This window comes from Phacochoerus africanus, chromosome 13 (assembly GCF_016906955.1).
Source record: "Phacochoerus africanus isolate WHEZ1 chromosome 13, ROS_Pafr_v1, whole genome shotgun sequence".
Lineage (NCBI taxonomy): Eukaryota > Metazoa > Chordata > Mammalia > Artiodactyla > Suidae > Phacochoerus > Phacochoerus africanus.
The window spans coordinates 8,513,174-8,531,985 of record NC_062556.1 but is presented as its reverse complement, the minus strand read 5'-3'; the positions used below and the strand labels follow the sequence as shown (position 1 = coordinate 8,531,985).

The 18,812-nt window shown below is 45.8% G+C and overlaps 1 protein-coding gene across 6 annotated transcripts in view; it reads right to left on the bottom strand.

Annotated features, from left to right (window-relative positions):
• FRY (FRY microtubule binding protein) overlaps positions 1 to 18,812 on the bottom strand; it is a 425,213-nt gene that overhangs the window by 230,738 nt on the left and 175,663 nt on the right. The gene's annotated exons all lie outside the window — the stretch shown is intronic.

The following is an 18,812-nucleotide window of genomic DNA, read 5'->3' as shown; positions in this document are numbered from 1 at the left end:
GGGGTTCTCGGTGGATATTTATTCATTTGTTTACATCTTTAACTTGGAAGCCACATCTCCATGGGAAGAAACGCTGGTTCTCACGCATGACACAAGGTGACTGCCTCACATAGACTTGCATCAGCAGAGGGGGCACACCCCAGGTGATTGCCACTGCTCCCTGGGCACAATCAAGTCGTTGTGGGCACGGTCCAGTGGTCTCGGAGAGTTGGTCCCCACCCGAAGCCTCAGAAGAATTCTGAGCGCTGGGGACAGGGTCTCCTATCTATCAAGCATAAAGCTAAACTAGCCAATGTGCCTCAGAGGTTTTGCTGGGCTTCTATTTTGCTCCAGGAAGTGGTTCTTGAACTCCCTGCAGCCGCTCTGGCCAGCCACCCCACCACTCCCTTCCCTGGCTTCTGTACTCCAAAGACACACTTTTTGCTTGATGTGCCCTTCCCTCCCCAGCCTGCCAACACATCATCTCTTTCAAAGACCTTTACAAACCCCGCTGGGACCACAAAACCTCCCTTACCCAAATAAAAGGGAAATGGTTATTTTCCTCACCCAGTTATATCCCAGGATGCAATCATTTGGAGCTCTTAGATTAGAAAGGGAGGAAAATATTTAAGTGTCTATTTGAGTGGAGTTTTGTTACTGTATCACCTCTTAGTTTAAATTACTGCTTCTGTCCCAACTGTGTTGCTATTCATTCATCTACTTAAATAAGCCTCATTATTAAGCAGCTGTTTAAGAGCTTGGTCCGATGCTGACGTGGCTTCCTGACATCCTCTGTATGGTGGATATATAATTATAACTCACGTTTTTTTTTTTTTTTTTTTTGCAGCATTCATTCAGAGAATTGAGTGCAGAAGACTGCATAGGCATAAGGTTTACCGTGGTTTTATTCTGACAAATTAGAAGCAGGTATGCCTTACTCTCTTATGCGATGACACACCCCCTGCCATTACTTATTAATTGTTTCCAGAGCAGTTACTGTCACACCCTGGCAGTCCCGTAAAAGTTAATGCCGCTGCCAGAAGTTTCCTCATGTAAAGGGCAGGGAGGAGCCATTGGGAGAATCTGATTCAACCGGCCTCATGGGACAGAGTTTGAACTGACACAGAAACACAGAAAAATATGTCATTAGCAAGTCGCCTAAGACGGGGAGACATTTCCTCCCAGAGCAATTTCTGCAAGGACACAGGGGCCTGGAAGGTGTTCCCTGGAAGGTAGAAGGCAACATGAGAGCAGGTTGTGTCTGTCTGAGCAGGACCCAATCGTGTACGGCTACAGATGCAACACAAAGCAGCCAAGAGAGATCATCTCCAGCCTTGTTCTTAAGAAGGGCTCTCTTTGGGGTCTTTTATGATGTATTGGCTTTGTGTGAACATCACACCCCATGTTCCTGGGAGACTTCCATGTACAAACATTGGTTAGACAAGTTAGATGACTCGATACCCCCAAACCATCCCAAAGTATCCCCATGGGCTACACAGCATTCAGTCGAGGCCAATTTGTACAGTTCAATGATTCAAGCTCACCGGCTCATCTAAAACTTCCATTTTACTGATAAGTAAAACAGAATCAAACCTCTACCAAGCTACAACCTGGGAATAACCATGAAGCAAATTTGAGAGTCTGCATCCAACAGTGGCAAAAATGCCTCTATGATTTTGATGCGGTCCATCGAATGTTTAGTCAAGAGATCACTCCATCAACACCTTTTAGCTTCAGCACGAATATTCTTTTTGAAGAGCACAGCTTCCGTGCAACGTAAAATTTCACAACACTGTTCCGCAGGGAGCTGCTTCTCCCTCTTGCTCTTGCTCTTTCTTAAGCAGCTTGCACGAGCTACGTCACTGCGCATGCGTCTATCGCGCTTTAAAATCAAGCACAGGCTGGGTCTGGGGAGGACCCCAGGCCCTGGCAATTCTCTCTCAGACAAAATGCTTCCAACTCTTCCCTCCTCTGGCCTGAGTCGCTGTCATCTCTTTCCTGGGTTAGTCTTACTGAGATTCTCTCTCCCTCCACTTCCAGCCCAAACTCGCAGAATTCGCTGGTATCTGACCATATTGCTTCTGCTTTAAAAAGTTGTGGCACTTGCCTGGTGCTTTTAGGATAAAGCCCAGACCCTCCAGCAGCTCCTTCAATGCGCCTTATGATCAGGCCCCATCTGCCTACACAAACCACCTGTCACCCTCCTCCTGGGACCCTAGGATCTAGCCCTGGGCCATGCTCTTCCCTCTGCCCTCTCCCCTCCTCTCTGTAGCATTCTTCAAGCTCACATGTCACAGGCTCTTGGAACAACTCCTCTGCCTCTTCCCTCCCACGTAAAGTGATGAATCGCTTTGACCTCTGGATGACTGTTTAGGTCCGTATCCCCACGTCCAGGCACAAGGCCTGGCACGGGTAGAACATTCATTTAATCAGCATTTTTGTTCTCTGCAACTTCCTTACATCTCGCCTTTCATCCAAGCCAGCTGTCTTCGACTGTCCAGGCCAGAGAAGGCAGGAGGGGGGCCTGCTGAGTCAGGGTGGCTCCATTCAGCCCGGGGCCCTACTCCAGGAGCCATTTAATATAGTGACAGATGAGGAGGGGAAGTCTGTTGCTTCACTCTCATCATCAAATCTTTGGGTTAAGAACTTTTTTTTTTTCTCTACAAAGGCCATCAATTTGGCCAAATGTGAAATAGCAGCATCCCTCACATGAGAAGAGATTTCAACTGGTAAATAAATAATTTCACTGACAATGGTTTCCTTCCAATTTGGCAAAAGCGGTTCAGGAAGGTTTAAAAGCAAAGTCAAATTAAATCCATTTCCCTTAATTGGCATTTAGACCATGTAGGAACAAGCTAATATTTTGTAGAGAGAGCCATCTCTGACAGTGTTGACAGATTTAAAACAAAAACAAAAAGCCCATTGTAGAAATGTTTAAGTTGGCCAATTACTATACAAATAAAAAGTTATGTCCCTCTAACTTGGAGTTTCATGGAAACGTTGGCCCTGAGTTCCATGAACACCAAGGTGCCCTTCCACCTGCTACATCGACTCAAAGACAACAGGCGAGCTCACAGAAGGAAAGAGACTTTATAGCTGAGACTAGATGGTGAGTTACTAGGAAAATTTGGCCATAAGCTTCCCGCAGCCATTCAGGTAATTTTATTCACTCTGTCAACATTCTACAGTTTAGTTCTGTTGTTGTTTTTTCTTTTCTTTTCTTTTTTTTTTTTTTTTTTTTTTTAACAAGAGTCAATGTACAGTGAAAATGTTGGGGGAATATAGTGATGAAAAGACAGTGGATTCTTAGCCCAGGAAGGACCTCGACCACAGAGTCCCCTTACACAACAATGCGGTCATTGCTACAGCGGACGGATGAGGAAAGGGCAGGGGGAGGGGGGCCGTCAGAGAAGACTTCACCCTGAAGGCAACACTTGAACTCAACCCTGGGAGAGGAGCTTGGCACAGGTCCAAAGAAACACACGCGCCCACAACTGCATTCACCAGCACCTGCAGGAAAGGCTGCAACTGTAGCACACGCGGAAACCCTGCTATGGGAGCAGTCACTCCCCCGCAACTCTGAATTTGAAAGCAAGGTACTTCTGCTTGGACGTCCTCCGATGGTTTATTTTCCAAAGTTCCAGAAACGTATCTTTTTACCAAAAGGTTTGCTGGAAGGACCGATCAAGACCCGCTTTCCAAGCCAAGAAGATGCTACAAAGAGACTCCCGAACTCTTTGGCTCCTGGTCCTGTTGTCTTGGCGATGAACAAATATGATTTATTTAGATTCAAAATCACTAATAATCATGGCTATCACGTGTCAAGTAATTACAATAGCAAGGCTCTGTGCTCAACATTTCATGAACATGAACTCATTTCATTATTCTGACTTTATGGCAAGCCTATCATGTATACATATATGCATATTATTTATTTACCAAAAATGGTATCCGATGGACTTTAGAACCTTTTTACAGAACCAGAGCTGAGGTACCTTGTTCAAGGTCACGTAACAAGTTGGGGGCTGAGGCAAAGACAGGTTTGCAACTGTCCCAGATCACATGGAAAAAGTAAATCGAATAAGCTTCAAACACTTCTTTCTGAACTTTGTAACACAGTCAAAATTAAAGGCAGGAGAATTAAAAAGGGACGAAAACGAAGCAAAAGCTCATCGTTCCTTCACGTCTAAGAACCACCGCTCTGTGTGGCTTCCCAGGGTGGGGACCGCACCTCTCCTTACACCAGACCACAATGAAGAACTGGGTTTGCAGAATGGACCTTTTCTCTTTGTGCCACGTGACCAGCATGGCCTCATTTCCTTCTGCGGCAGGGCTCTGTGAAGAGCGTGATTCACTTCTGTTTTCAGGAAGAAAAAAGTCAAAGCCAGTGGCCCCCTGGGATGACACTCCTGGCTGCCTCTCCTGGACGCGGGTAACTTTCCACTTACGAGGAAGGAGGCGGAGACTGGGATCCAGGCTGTGAGCACACCTGACTTTGCCAGCCCAGCCCCGTCGGGCCTGGGTGGATCTTTGGCAGGAGCTGAACCCTGTCCACAAAGAACAGTCTCACCTTCTCTCCACGGCGTGGGTCTGTAGCAGAAACTCCATGAAAACACTCAACTGAATAAATCCGCCGAGCAGTCAGCATTTAATATCACAGCAGTGCAATCCGACGCAGACTGAACGGGGGAGAGACGGCCCAGGAACTGTCTCAATAATTTATCTCTTATCTTCCTCCCAGAGCCTGAAGAGCATTTTCATTCTCCGGGCCCGAGAAGCGACAGTCTCTTAGTCACTCCCTAAAACAAGAGCCTTATCGGGCCGAACAATACGATATTTAATGAGCCCGCTGGGCCAGTCTGATGACTGTTACTCTGTGTATACGGCACACTTGAGAATTGTTGAGTGGACCTTCCATCACTGGAGTGTGTACACTTCACGAGCCGTCAGCCCCTCTGCCTGACTTCACCTAATATGTTAGCAGATAACGACACTTAGCTTTTGGTCTTGCTCTTAACTGGAGGCCAGTTGTTCCTTAATTTCTGCATCATGCCCATCACATCCAGGCACTTCGAATCTCAGCGCCATGAAACGACACAGCGTATACAGGTAGCTCCTTTTCCCTTAAGGCCCATTTCTCCTCCCTCCCACCTCGGCCGTGACCGTGATTACAGCATGGGGGGCAGGGGTGGAGTCCCTTTCTGCATATTCTACAGAACTCTTACACCCACCCAAACACATGGTTTAGGGATGCACGGTTGATACCATGAATATGGATGATGACTTTCACTTCCACTGTTCAGTGTGTTTGTGGCCCCTGACACCGGGCCAACCCTGCCTGTGGAAACATCCCTCTCCACGCAATTCCAAGCACAAGGGTGAAGATCAATGCTCCGGACTGCAGCGAGGACCAGATCTCGTCCCGGAAAAGCGGAGAGGCAGTGGCAGCAGCAAGGCTGGCAAGGCAGAGTTCCCACATCCCACATGGGAGGTGATAAAGACGTGGGAAGGGATGCTCGAGACGTTTCCGCCGTGTTTTGAAGGCACAAAAGGACTCAGCCTCTTGCCTGGGACTGAGTGACAGAGACATTCAGCATCGACCATGAGGAAGCAGAGCCCAAAGAGAGCTGAAAGACACAGTCGTAGCTTCACCAGGCGGGTGAGCAAAGATTCCGCTTTGGAGGTGACCCTCAGCCATGCAGGGAAGTGACAGCGAAAAGCTGGCCTTGAAGGTCAGTGGGTGATACTCATGTACAAACTACAGTCACTCTTACTCAGAGACACACTTCATCCTTGAGGGGGTTGGCTCCTAGTCATATTTGATTGGAATTATTGATGTCAGGAGCTCCCTTTCACCAGACAACCCTCTCCTACAGAGCAGGAACTTGACTCATGATCACTTTAAAGTGATCACTGGGTATTAGAATTTCTTTTTTTAAATTAGTGTGGGTTTTGTTTCCTGCTGTCTACATAAACTGTGTCCAAAGGCTGGACACAGCGGGTCAGTCAGAGTGGCAAAGAATGAATGTGTCCTATCTTCAGGAAGAAACAGGCACTCCAGAAATTCTCCCCGGTCGCAGGCCTGCACTTGAAACAGCGAGTGTCTGCCTCTTCCAAACATTCTGGTGGGAAATCAGCACAGGAGAAGAGGGCCGGGCACGGCTCTCGCTGGGCTGCCAACAGGAACAGAAGCAAAACGGAATCCAGGTGCCAGGACTTACTTGTGCACTCCCCTTGGGGAAGGCTCTTATTTACTTATTTGATGCAGTTTAAATGAGATAGTGCTGGGAGTTCCCTAGTGGTCTAGCAGTTAAGGAACCTGCATTGTCTCTGCTGTGGCCCATCCCTGGCCTGGGAACTTGCGCATGCCATGGATGAGGCAAAAAAAAAAAAAAAAAAAAACCAACAAAAAAGAGAGAGAGAGAGCGCTTAGTAGCATGCTGACCTTAACACAGTGGTCCTTCATAACGCGAGCCATTTGTATTGGACCATTGCGAGATCCAGCTCAAGGGGGCCAGAGATAGGTAGAGTCAAGCTAAAGCCCTTTCAAAAGCATAGCTGAATCTCAACAATGAAATTGACATCTAAATCTCATTGGAAAATACTGACATTTTTACAAACACAGAAATATCTGAAAATAGGAAAATATTTTGTCATCTTTTCTCAGTAATGCAAAATTAAGAATATTTTATTTACTATTGTCAGATGGCACTCAAATCAACACGGTATTCATTTTACCCTAACAACCGATTTTAAGAAACCTCTTACAATCCTTCGGTCCTTATCTCTTCCAGCTGAGAACTGGGTACCATCTTCAAGGGCTCAAGTTTCTGACCTAGTATTATTTTTCCTCCTCACTTTTTTAAATTAATAAATTAAAAAATTAATTTGGGTCATGCCTGCAGCCATGTGGAAGCTTCCTGGGCCAGGGACTGAACCTGCACCACAGCAGAGACCCAAGCTGCTGCAGTGACAATGCCAGATCTTCAACTTGCTGGACCACAAGAGAACTCCTCAAAAATTTGGTTTAAAAACCAAAAAACAGACTCCATTTCTTATTGAATTGAGAAAGAAAACATAAGAAAATGCTCCTTTTTCAGAAACTAGAGGCACAGAGATGGAGAATTGCCATTTTAAGTACTTTCAAAACTCTTTGCCACTGCCTTTTTTGTTTTTTTAAACGGCCACACCTGTGACATATGGAGGTTCACAGACAGGCCAGGGATTGAATCTGAGCCACGGCTTCAACCTACGATGCAGCACATAGGCACAGCAACACCAGATCCTTTAACCCATTGCACTGGGCTGGGGATCAAACCTGCACCTCCACAGCAATCTGAGCCACTGCAGTCAGATTCTTTTTTTTTGGGGGGGGGGTTGTTTGTTTGTTTGTTTGTTTTTGTCTTTTTGCTATTTCTTGGGCCACTCCCGCGGCATATGGAGGTTCCCAGGCTAGGGGTCGAATCGGAGCTGTAGCCACCGGCCTACGCCAGAGCCACAGCAACGCGGGATCTGAGCCGCGTCTGCAACCTACACCACAGCTCACGGCCACGCCAGATCGTTAACCCACTGAGCAAGGGCAGGGATCGAACCCGCAACCTCATGGTTCCTAGTCGGATTCGTTAACCACTGCGCCACGACGGGAACTCCTGCAGTCAGATTCTTAACCCACTGCACCAGAGCAGCAACTCCTGCCACTGCTTTTTGACAAACAGCGCTGTGGGAATTTACCAGTAAGTACATGCCGTGTACTTCTGCTCCTACCTGAGGTTCATCAATTTCACCTACTGTCAATCACTATATTTATTTTACAAATAACAATGAGAGGTAGCATGCCTCCGTGTTTATCCTAGAGTCTAGGTTTGATCTCCAGGTCTGTCACTTACAAATGGTATACTTAAAGGTGGGTCATGGTGAAGGTTAGAGGAAATGAGGCAGGTCAAGCACGTGACATGGCGCTTGACACGTCCGAAGGGCTTATGGATATCCCGCTACAACTGCTGCATTGAATGCAATGTTACATGACACCAGGTGGTGAGTTATTAGCAGTCATCTACCATCGTGCAGCTGAAATTTTCTGGGGATTACGATACTGGTTGCCTACCCTTTTCCCTTGGTAAAAGCATCTCTATTCCATTCAGGTAGCAGGGAGAAGTCTTCCGTCTCACAGAAGATGGACCCACCCCAGTGCCAGAAGCCATACATCATGACCTGTCAGAGCCAACATGGAATTCCATTCAACTTTGCCAGTGACTGGCATGGGACTTAATTCCAATCAAAGGAATGCAACAGGAAGTTTGCTGGGATTTTTAGCAAAATCTTCCCCTTCCTGCCAGAACAAAGACCTAAAGTGGGCCTCCTGCCTTCCTGACTTGTAAGTAAAGCAAAGACCTGAGGTGACCACCTTGTGGTCAGGCAGTGACACGTCTACAGATTGTATGGTCTGGGTCCTTGAACTTCCAAAGCCACTTGGAACCATCCAGCTCTCTACAGTCTGTAGGTTAGGCAAGCTAATTAAAAGCCTCTATTCTTTCGGAGTTCCCGCTGTGGCTCAGAGGGATCAGTGGTGTCCCGGGAGCACTGGATGCAGATGTGATCCCTGGCCCAGTGCAGTGGGTTAAGGATCTGGCATTGCCACAGCTACAGCGTAGGTCGCAACTATGGCTAGGATCTGATCCCTGGCCCGGCAGCTCCGTATGCCACGGGGAGGCCAAAAAAGAAAAAAAAAAGTCTTTATTCTTTCAGCCATTATGAAGTTATCCTATTATTTATAGCCAAATGATATTATTATATCCTATTATATAATTATATTCTATTATTTATAGCTAAAATGATACACATCTCGAATACCTAGACGGTAAAGTGAGTTCTATGTACTAGCCATAGATAGCATTGCATCTGGGAACCGGCAGGTTATGTTACATATCTTGAGTAGTGATAAGAAGGAGAGTGATAAGAAGGATTTAGTATTTAGAAATTAAAGTCACTGATCTTCAGAATCCTACTCAAGAGTTTCAATTTACTTTTCTTCTTCCTTTTTTTTTTAAATAAGTAAAGCAGTTGACTAATTACAGTGAAAATAATTTGAAGTTTAACTCCTTTGCCTCTCTAAGAAAATGGTAACAAGCATGAAATGGTGACTAAAACAGTTAACAAGAGGGGAAAAAAAAAAAGAAGCCAAGGTCAAACAGATTTGGGAATATTTAAACTGTGATAGAATCTTCATGCTCATTCACAATGACGGCCTTTCTTAAAGTTGAAGTATTTTAAGTTGGTCGTTTAAAAAAAAAAAAAAAAAAGGTTGTTTTCAGTTGAAACTGGACCAGGTTTTCAAACACCTTCAAAATTGCTGTCGAAACTGGCATCAACTAGGATTAGCTTTCCCCTATGATAAGGCCTGGGAGTTTGTTAGTTAGTCGAACAGAATGCAGAATCAGAAGGCAAGACTAAAATCTCTCTTACTTTCCTATTTGCTTGCCACTGTATTCAGTCTAGTAAGACAGAAAGAGCACAGCTTTGTCGTGGGAGAAAAGATGAGAGAGACCTCAGGGCCACCATCAAAACCGGAGGGAAGGGAGACCAAGTACCCAAATATCCCCATCAGGGGGCTAGTTTCTCTCTCAACTCCCCAAGGAAGCTACAGTTCTCATCACAAAAGTAGATCAGGACAGAGGTACAAACTCTTATGTGTAAAATAAGGTACAAAGATTATTGCACAACGCAGAGAATATAGCCAATGTTTTATAACAACTGTAAGTGGAGTATAACTAAAAATTGTGAATCACTACCTTATAACCTGTAACTTGTATAATATCATGCATCAATTACACTTCGACTGTAAAAAAAGAAAAGCAGAAGATTCACTCTGGAGTGCTGAACTAGCACCAGTGATACTATGGCTAAGGCCACGTGATCCTTCTACTGCAAGGCCTCATTTGGGGTGGAGTGGGGGATTTGTTTAAAAGGTGGCTTTCAAAAACTGAACATCAAAAAGCGGGTTTTTAAAAAAGAAAAACTGTCATTTATCTCCTCGTTGGTGCCCTAACCTCTAACTTTAACCTAACTGCCATATATAAATAATAAATAATAAATTGTATGTTTATAATTTGCTCAAGTCATAGACAGTTGACTCACCTAGAGCAACTTCTCTCGTTTTAAAATTGTTTGAAGTTGTCACAGAGCTTTCGAACCTCGCTGCAGCCAGTACGTCAAGGTGATCAGTATAATCGAGCAAATCGTATTTGAGACAGATTTTTAAATAGCATCTCGCATGCTCATGAACTTCATTTCAACACGGCTCAGCTGAAACACGGTCTCTACTCAGACCCAGGAGAGGACCCTGTGGCTGCAGCAGCCATGTTATCAAACCCCCAGAAAGCCAGCGATTTCCATCAACACCCTATCTTACTGTGCAGAAAGAAATGCCCGCCTCCAGATCAAGGATGCCCGCCTCCAGCTGTGTAGAGTGGCAACTTTTTCTCATTCGGAATCCTGAAGACTGAGCTAGTCTAAGAGACTGACCACGCTTAGACAGTCAGAGACCCCGTCTCTACTCATCAGTCAAGTTCAAGCATAAACAGCACCCCCCGCCCCCCCCCCACCTCGGTCTGGCTTTAATGGGGCAGGAGAATTAACTGACAAATATTACGATGTTTACCTAAACCTCTTTTTTCAAAACCCTTCACACGAAACAGTTACAGACAGTGTCAGGTTTGTTCCTTTCACACCAGGAAGTGAGGGAAGGAGACGATCAAGGTCACACACAGAAAAATAACAGACGAACAGGGAAGAAAAACCTCATCTTGTATTTGCACAATTGAAGCATTTGATTGATTGGACGCTTACATAATAAACCATTGCATTGATCTGCCGAATCCTTCCTACATAAATATAACATTCGAATGGAATTTTACTCAAGTTTTGCCCTAGTTAATCTAATACCCTATCCTTTTCATGGCTGCCAAAATACATATTTACCTGTTTAAGTCCAAATTCAAAGAAGTCAGCCTAGTGTTTCTTAAGCTAAGGGGAAAAAAATTTTAACGGAACTTTAACCTTCTATTTCCGTAATGTTGGGCTTGTGGCATTAGCTGAGAAATCCTGGAAATTTCAAAGCTGTCTTCCACGGCTTAACTGCTTTGCACTTTGCAATTGATTACGAACAGCAGAGGCAGTTAGAGATGTATATCAAATTAGAGTTGATACAAGCACTTCATGTCGATTTGAATGCCTTCTTGAAAAAGATTTCAACTCCCTTAAATTGACGTGACAACAAGTTCTCACAGCAGCATAAAAAGTATTAGCTGAAATGTTATGGCTTTGGCTTAAATTTCCATCTGCAGCTCATCAAATGACGGAACAGTAGAAAGGAATTAAACCAAAATCAGACTCATTACTGAGTCTGATATGCTGGCAGAATATAAACTTTCACTACTCAGCATCTGGAGTTTTGAGTGACTAACATTTAAATGCTTGTGCTTGTATGTTCAGTAAGGAGAAGAAGAAAAGCTTTTGTAGGAATATGGGTGAGCTGTGTGATCCTTAAACAACTTAGAGAAATCTATCATTCACACACACACACACACACACACAAGCGCACCCCTTCTGAAACATGGGAGGACCGCTCCAAATGAGGCAGCATGACTACAAATGAGCCCACATCAAAATTCTGATAAATGTTCCAACTCCCCTTTACATTGTTCTAACGTAAAGACGGCCCATCTGAAACGCTTGCTCTCCCAAATAACTGACATCTGGTCAAATGTTCCAGAGTAAATAATTTACATTTCCTCTTCTCCTTCAGCCACCCTGCCAGGAGGAATATTTGAAAATGCTCTCACAGGACTCTGCCTGCAAACACCGGGCTTCTAATCATCCTCTGATGCAGTCAAAAGTACAAATCCATAAAATCAGAGTCAACAGAATCTCTCAAACCCATGCTCCCAAATTAGATTCTCTAGGGCATACGGTGGCTCTGAAATACCCCTGGATCCTCTCCTAGTCCTGGGAGCTTCTGCCTTAATACTCCTGAATTCTGAATCCATCAAGGAAGGAAGGGAAGCTCGGAGACCCTTGATGGTGGGATCCAGGTCTGATTCAGCTACGAAGCTCCCAAAGCAGGGGCCCAGAGCACAGAAGATGCTCAAGACACAAGGACTGCGTAGTATTTACCTGGTTCCTCTGATACAGCAAGCAAGCAGCAAGGCATTTCAGAGTTATCAAGAAAAGCTGGGGCAAAGACAGGCAGTTTGTGAGGATAAGGCAGCATTGAAAAGCCAATCGAGATGATCTTATGGAAAAGGCTATCCCATTGCTCCTCAAGACGGGGACACACGTTGCAGCTTAAAGAGAGAGCATCCTTGCTCATAGAGCCACCAGTTTCTACAGCGGAACAATACTGAAAGGGACATGATGAATGGGATCAAACGAGAGGCATGAGTAAGGAAAAAAAGAGAGCAAACTGTGCACTGGCTTTTCCATAAATGCCACTCTCCAGGAAGTGGGTGCCTGCTCAGCCTTCTGCACCGGGTTCCTCTGCAAAGAGTGGGTGATTCCCACAAGGCACCATATCGTGGAAAGTTAGAAAGGTTTGTTTTCAAAAGAGGACTAAGAAGTGCTAGGGTACAAATAAATCCAGAACATTTTAAGACATGTTTTCTGGAGAGACTCACCTCTGTATATCTTACACGAAAAATGCCTGGCTACATTGCATTTTTCAAAGTCCCATTCAAAGGCCAAGATCATGGACTAAGACCATGACATGCTCCTTTCATCCAAAAACCTCACAAAATATACTGACGTGATACCATATGAGTATCTCATACCACAGAAGCTGAACATTGGGAGAATTAAGCCTTCATATCCCAAACCAGGAGCATTTAAGAAGAAGCCAGTTTATTCACCATCAATGCCTCTCATTCATCACATGAGGTCATGCGGTGGCTGAAGGTGCTGAGCAGACTACAAGGCACTAAATCATTTAGTGCTAACAAAGAACTTGCTCAAAAGGCTTGTCTTCAGGTCTGTCCATCTACAGAAGGGCTCTAGATACTGGCAACTTGCTCACATAGCCTGGGATGTCACCTCTGCTCCTTGTCCACTGCTGTTTACCTTTCCGACTGTTGGCAACTTCTCCGCACAGCACATGAAAGCAGGCAAAGACGTTGCAATTGAATCATTTCACGCTGCCAGTCTCGGGGAGCGTTTTACGGTGACGGAGACCAGAGCTAGCAGGTGAAATGAGATCCCCAAATTACAGACAGACCTCCATTATCCCTGGAAATAGTCACCCTGTCCTCCCCAAGAGAGATAATGAGGGCTTTGCGATGGTTTCCTAAAAAGAATACAACATAGCAGAGAAACCTCGGCAAGAAAAGCCAGCAGCGCTTCTCCAAGAAGCAAAGGTCTTTTCAATACATTCTTACTGACTAGAGCTGGCTGATGGTGTGTTTCCCTATGTTTTTGTAAATGGGGAAAAAGCAACATAAAACATTCTAAGAGAAGAAATGTACCTTTTTACTGTAATCCTCTGTGTGGGGGGGGGTGGGGGGGGTGAAATCGCGTGACCATAGGGCACGGAGCTGCCTGTGTATTATTATATTTAATAATCAGAGTGAAGAGTTGTTAAGACTTAGGTCTTTCACACGGGTCTGTGCTGGGGGGGTGGGGGGGTGTGGTTTCCAGCACTGGATCTTGAGGGAGAGAGGGCGTGCTCTCCTCAGAGGTACACAGGGAAGGAAGAGGCTATGAAGGGGCCGTGCCATCAACCAACGAGAATGAAAGAACCTACAAAGCAGCCAGTTCCCCAAAGTGGTCTTGATCCTTTGCTCATTCTATGGGTGATGGTTTTTTTAAAAATGAGATTATCAGTTGGATGAGGGGAGGCGTTTATGGTTCTTACTACCGTCCTGGCTTTGAGCAGATCACTTTTCCAACTCACATTTTTCTCAATTTCATCTGCACAACGTAGATAACGCGTAACCTTGCAGGGTTACTGGAAAGAGTAAAGACAACAGACAGAGTGGTCCTATGGCCTCCTTTGCCCAGGGCAGTCCCAGTTGATGCCTAGTGTCCCAGCATAATGATGAACTTTCACTTTCAAACGTGTCTCCGTTTGAACCAAGAATGGTGCGGTTGCCCTGCACAGAAATTACGAAGCGTGACATCTGACACAGGGTGGGTCCTCGGTTACGGAGGCAGCAACTGCGTTTTCTAGATTCTAGGATCGTTTCCTGCGTTCCGGCCAAAAAACAAAACAAAAAAACCTCAAAAGCAAATAAAACCTCACGTTTGCCTCCATCATAAACCCAGGAGGCACCAACTCTTCTACTGAGAGAGAGACGGTGTCCATGGGGGGTTGCGTTTCTCATTAGGACCATCAACTGCTTTAGCAGAAGTGACCACAGCTAAGACACAGTGTTGAGCGCTTCCCAGTGTCAGAACAAGGCGGCTGTGTCTGCACTTGACCTGTTCCGCTCTGCTGGACTTAGGAAACTTGGTTCATCCCTTTAGTGTCCTACTTCTTTAAACCAACTGAGCTACCATCTGGAGATTTTTCTTAAGGTTTTCTCAGAGCATCTCTGTGGTACCCTAGTGACATTAATGGGGTCGCGAAGTACTGCTCGGCAGTGCAGCGAACATGCTTTCAGTCCTCACTTGCACGTGGCTTCTCTTTGTGCCCAGCGCTTACCACATACTAACTGGCACTTCTCCATCGGACAGAAATACTGTCCGGATCACAGCTTCACTCACCACAACCTATCTGAAAAATGCCACATCCAATTCTTCCACTAATGTGAGTTTTTCTACAGCAACACAAGATATTTTACAACGCACAGCAGCTCCTTCAAAAAAAAACAGGCCAAGGGCTTGTTCAGTTCCCTCGCGCCGCTGATTTGTCAATGGGATTCTCACTCCCTGAAGGAGTTCACAGGCATTCAAAACCTGCCCACGATGGGGCAGCAAGGCCTATCCAACACTGCAGGAAGGCTCCACGCTGCCCTTCCCTGAAAGGATGGACATGGGGAATGGGCCCTGAATGCCCCTTCATCCCCTGGATTCCATGTTCCCAGAAATTATGGGCTAGATAGATACATCACGAATGTCAGTTCCGAGTTTCGGATTGGCGGGAGCGCCTACACACCAGCTCTGAGCAACGATACAAAGCAAGCTCTCCTTTCCCGTGAAACAGCTTGGAACTCTCTGGCTCTAAGACACTTTCTGTAGCAAGCCTGGAAGGCCAAGGTGATTCTATGCCACCAAGAATATTCCCAGGCCATCTCCTATGCTGCTGGAAGGTACAGATGTGAGGAAGCAGGCACATTCCAACAGCAGCTGAGGTCGAAAGGTGGTGAAGTTAAAAAGTACATCTAGGAGTTCCCATCGTGGCGCAGTGGTTAGCGAATCCGACTAGGAACCATGAGGTCGCGGATTCGGTCCCTGCCCTCGCTCAGTGGGTTAACGATCTGGCGTTGCCGTGAGCTGTGGTGTGGGTTGCAGACGCGGCTCGGATCCCGCGTTGCTGTGGCTCTGGCGTAGGCCAGTGGCTACAGCTCCGATTCAACCCCTAGCCTGGGAACCTCCATATGCTGCGGGAGCGGCCCAAAGAAATAGCAAAAAAAAAAAAAGACAAAAAAAAATACATCTAGAAAGAAGGGCCCAAGAAACAAATTCTGGCATCTACTCATCCCGTTCCCTTCTCTAGGGGTGTAGTAAATGTTGAAAACTCATAGAACCCCCCGAGGAAGTCAGTGATGAGGGAGAAAAGCCGTCTACGTCTGATTTTAAGTGGGTTTAGAGAGAGGGGAGCATTGGGATCCATTAATACTATTTTAACGCGTATTGAGTGAGATTCACAAGGTGCCAGCTATCGTGCTAAGTACTTTACAGCTCAACGCCTCATTTACTCCTGCGAAGGATGCATGATTTTTGCCTCCTACAGATGAGAAAATTGAGGCAGTGTAGTTAACTGATTGTCACATATGCAGGAGCCAGAGATCAGAACCAAGCTTATCTGCTTCTGCAGCTTGTGAATTCTGGGTGAGGGTGTGGCAGACAACGGGCTGCCATGCATGCGGGCACGGACTGGAGAGAGGGTTAGAGAAACGCAGAGCAGGTGAGCAGGTTCAATCTGGCAGAAAAACAACATGAGAAAATACGAATGAGCCACTCAAGAGGGGCCTGGATGGTGCTGCCTGACCGTGGGGGGGGCAGAGGTGACTTCGACCTAGGGGTTCAAAAGCTGGCAGAAGCCTCCCCAGGCTGCTCCTTGTCAGGAGGAGACCACTGCACCAGTCCAGGTTCGATGGAGGAGGGCCCATGGTGGCCACGGCCATGGCCACCGCAGGGGGCCAGCTGTGAGGACCACTGAGCAGCTGGGGAAGGCCTGGCTAAGGGTGAGGAGGAGCCACAGCACGGGTGTCCGAGGGCATAACGAACGCCTCTGCAGCGATGTCTCCAAAGGACATCTTATTTCAGGACATCAAGGCCACTGGAATTCCCAACGCCATTAAAACAAAAAGGCAGCCTGACAGAGGGCAGGCCAGGGAGGAGGGGGGGGGGGGCAAAATCAACAGCGACCAAAAAGCTAACACGTATCCCCAGGCATTGCCGGAGGTAACTGACATGTGAACTCTTCCGGGGAGATGGTCTATGTACGAAATTACATTCCCCCCCACGATGCGCCATTAAAAAAAGAAAAAAGATGGAACTCTTAACCTGGAAAGGCGCATGGAAGTATGTTTCCTCTTAATCTCACCTGGCAAAGCAGTCGGCCATAGATAGGGAGTTTTATTGCTTTTTAATTATCATACTCTTATAAATGAGCATCCCCTCATAATGAGAGGCCTGAGTCTCTCCATGAAGGTGTGTGGGCAGGTATCCTGACCTCTCCAGCCTGCTGCGCTGGACCAACGAGCGGCCTGCCCCCCTCCCCTGCCCGGTGCATAGTCCTTAAGAGGAGGAGGCAGAGCACCCTAAGGCTTCTGTATTCTACTTTGTCTTCTGCACACACTCCCTCCTCTCTTGACCACTGAAAACATGTAAACCTCAGAGCTACCCTAGGCTATAAGCCAGTCAGTGTTGCAACAAGCTTGAAAGAGCCTCAGCCTTAGGTGTATTTCCTCTTCCTCTTTGAAGAAAGGACTGAAAAACATTTGGACCCCAAAGGAACTCTAGAGAATCACCAAGTTCACTCTCCTGCCATAAAGAACTTAAGACAGAAAGCAGGTACTGTGTCTTCGGCACCTCTGGAGCTCCACAGCCTGGCACACAGGAGCTGTGGAATAAATATTTGCTGAGTGAATTGAAACAATGCAAAACTGTGTCCCAGATACTGTCAAAGTAGAAAGGAACAGTCATTCTGAACCATCTCCTGATGTGAGTGTGGGGGGAGCGGAGAGAGTTTAGGCAGGGCGGAGAAAAAAATGCACTTTGGCTAAAGTAATCTGCAAACAGGCAAGGGGAGAAAGATTTTAAAAGAAATCCCCCTGGCCCCAGCATTGTCACAACATAATTTTCTGTCTAACGAGGCAATGACAGACATTGATGGAGGAAAAGAATCTGGCCTTAACGCAGTCAACGTAATGATTGAAAACCACACACAGATGTCAAACTCAGAATGAGTCTTTCCAGATATTGGAAAACTGCTCCATAAAGAATCCTGTACATCCGATTCTTTTCATGAATCAGAGGGTGGAGAGACAAAGGAAGACTCATCCTTGAGGGTGAAGTATTAGACAAATAATGCATCTAAGATAAATGAATTATGGCTCCAACAAAGGAATGCTGTTGGGGTGACGGTGTCATTCCCAGATGGCTTCCCACTTGCAGAAACACAGCCTCAGACAAGCCCCCGAGTGTATACTGGGCTACAAAGTGACCTGGAAAAGATGGTTTCTATGGCTATCGTTGAGAGATGCATATCCCCGAATACCTTCAGGCTGAAGGTACTTTGGCTCCATTCTCAAAGCAATTACGGCACAGGTTCTCCTGCCCAGGTTTTGTTTACATACGAACACTCTTGGCCGTGGGTCATGTGTGTAGGAGATAATTCAAATCACCAGCTCTTTGAGCACAGGTAGGTTAATTAGTATGCACAGGATACAACACACAGTTTTTTTTCCGGGAAAATGTTTTAAAATTTCAAACAATTAAGGATGTGTAATACCTGCCCGCTGGTCTTTTATCTAAAGCAAGTACAAAAGATGATGGGTGAAATAGAGCAGACTTTGTTTTTCGACTATTCAGAAAATACAAGGCAGCAGTTGAGCACCTGAAGGCCTCATTGTAATTCTGATGCCTCGGAGGTTGTCTTTTTGAGAGACCTTACTGCTAAAATGTTAAGTAGGTCTGAAATGGAACTTCTGAAGTCATAACCTTCTGCTATCCTAATAAATGATTTTATGGTCAACACCTCACTTGTTTATGCTTCAGAAAAGCACATTATTTGGACAATAACACACATCGGGATTTTTTTTAGAAATTCAAATATTATGATGGCATCCTCAGCATCATCCACATGGACAAGGGAGAGAGCAAATCAATCAGCAAATGCCTGTATTTTCAAAAAAAGATGAGTCAGGTTTTGGACTCTTAAATACTTTTTTTTCTTTAGACAATACCCTAATAAAACAATTACGAAGTGCTGTGAAACCCTGCCACACCCCTCTGATTAAAGCACACTTCACAAAATACTTCCATAAAATCTGAACATATTAAATAAACACCAAGGCAGGAAATGCAGCCTGGAATGCCCCATCCTGCACTGGCCAGCGTCTGAAGGGCCCTCTCACTCGAACATTTAATCAGACCAAATTTACTGTAATTCCACTGCA